The 1972-nt window shown below is 41.7% G+C and overlaps 3 non-coding genes across 3 annotated transcripts; all 3 read left to right on the forward strand.

The window, feature by feature from the left end:
• Positions 1-216: 216 nt before the first annotated feature.
• Positions 217-288, forward strand: trnah-gug (transfer RNA histidin (anticodon GUG)). Its single transcript has one exon. It is a non-coding gene; the product is annotated as a tRNA-His (tRNA).
• A 430-nt stretch (positions 289-718) lies between these two features.
• On the forward strand, positions 719-790 carry trnah-gug (transfer RNA histidin (anticodon GUG)). The gene has a single exon. It is a non-coding gene; the product is annotated as a tRNA-His (tRNA).
• A 407-nt stretch (positions 791-1197) lies between these two features.
• Positions 1198-1269, forward strand: trnah-gug (transfer RNA histidin (anticodon GUG)). The gene has a single exon. It is a non-coding gene; the product is annotated as a tRNA-His (tRNA).
• The last annotated feature ends 703 nt before the right edge of the window (positions 1270-1972 follow it).

Here is a 1972-nt window from a genome sequence, read left to right on the forward strand (position 1 = left end):
TTAATACAGCAATAAAACATAGGGTGGAATCGAACAGAGTATCAAGTATAACGGTATAAAACATAATAGTATGGGCATAATATAGGCTAGTATTTTTTGTCACTGATTTCACTATCACTAAACAAATTTTCAGTCAATAAACTCTTACAACTAATATAAGCCACTGACAACCAAACAGTATCTGTTGAGATCGTCAGCCACCGTCTCTGGTGGCCAGCCGTGATCGTATAGTGGTTAGTACTCTGCGTTGTGGCCGCAGCAACCCCGGTTCGAATCCGGGTCACGGCAGTTTTTGAGGCTCTCTGAATTTGGGACAAGCTGCACATGCCTGATAAAACCGAAATATTAAAATCTTACTGTAGGATGTTGCTGCAAGAGTGTTGCATTAGTCTGCACCAGTTAAGGTGTAACCCAGCGAACACTGGTCAAACACTGGAAGTTACCTCTCCCGAGGCAATATTTGTCCCAGTCCCACCCCAAAAACTGCACCGAGATTACGCGGTGGACGGCCAGATGGTGACGTTGTTTCCACGTTTAATAATGGTCAGACCCTCTGTTACAAAGCTGGAAACAATAATAATACTTCTCAAAAAAGGGCAAAAAGCACGTCTCATTGTATTTTTTTTTAAAATGACAACATGTCCCTTAAGGCACATTTCATTCAAACCCAAAATCAGACATCTTGGAGACTAGTTCTCATCAGCTGATCAGATGGCCAGCCGTGATCGTATAGTGGTTAGTACTCTGCGTTGTGGCCGCAGCAACCCCGGTTCGAATCCGGGTCACGGCAGCTTTTGAGGCTCTCTGAATTTGCGATTAGCTGCACATGCCTGACAATACCCAAACATTAAAATATTAAGAGTAGGATTTATTGCAAGAATGTTGCATTCGTCTGCACTGATGAAGGTGTGTAACCCAGCGAACACTGGTCAAACACTAGAGGTGACCTGTCCCCAGGCAAAACTTGCACTGCACCGATATTACGCGGTGGACGGCAGGATGGTGACGTTATTTCCACGTTTAATAATGCTCCGGTCAGACAATAACAATAATAATATTTTTTTAAAAAGGGCAAAAGCACGTCTCATTATATTTTTTATTTTTTAATAAAACAACATGTCCCTTAAGACAATTTCATTCTCAACCCAAAAAGCTGACATCTTGGAGACTCTCCCTTATCAGCTGACCAGATAGCCAGCCGTGATCGTATAGTGGTTAGTACTCTGCGTTGTGGCCGCAGCAACCCCGGTTCGAATCCGGGTCACGGCAGCTAGTTTTGAGAGAGAGCTGAGAAAATGTGTCGTAAGGTGACGAATCTGACCTTAGCCGCAACCATAGACGCTGTCAAACATCTTTTGGTGTGATTTTAAATCCAGCCATCCAATGGGTTAACGATTTTGGTTTTCACTGACCAATTTTTATACTCTTTTGAGCTCAACAAATTATACAATGTACATCAGTAAAGATTCTCACTGTAAATAATTTGTTGATCAAGATCTGACATAAGATGAGAGCGTTCCCTTGATTTGTTTGAGCAGTGTACATGGCAGATAATCTGCACTCTCCTGTGAACACAGATTCCAAACATTTTCAGCTCAGGATTCCCTACCGCAGCACTTGAAGCGAGTTGCCTACCAGTCTGGGTGAAAGTGAACATATCTATTTGCCATCTCCAATCAGCAATCTTGATGAAGTCGCTCCTACCAAAAATTGAAACCTATAGTGATAGAGAGTATGTGGAAAAAATGTGGTGCTTTTTGTCCGGCATGTCCCCATTCTTCTTAAAATCTGGTCCTAAGCCGCCTGACTATCTAAATTGCTACTTAATTCAGTATAATCACTCTCACGTGGCTCTGTCATTATTAAAAACTACATAAAAGAGAAAGGTAAGCGTCATCGACACAGCATTGTTCAATTCCAAAAGTATTATGACATATAACCATTGATTTTCTCCATATTTTACACAAGGCAA

This window comes from Centropristis striata, chromosome 14 (genome assembly GCF_030273125.1).
Source record: "Centropristis striata isolate RG_2023a ecotype Rhode Island chromosome 14, C.striata_1.0, whole genome shotgun sequence".
In the NCBI taxonomy this organism is placed as follows: domain Eukaryota; kingdom Metazoa; phylum Chordata; class Actinopteri; order Perciformes; family Serranidae; genus Centropristis; species Centropristis striata.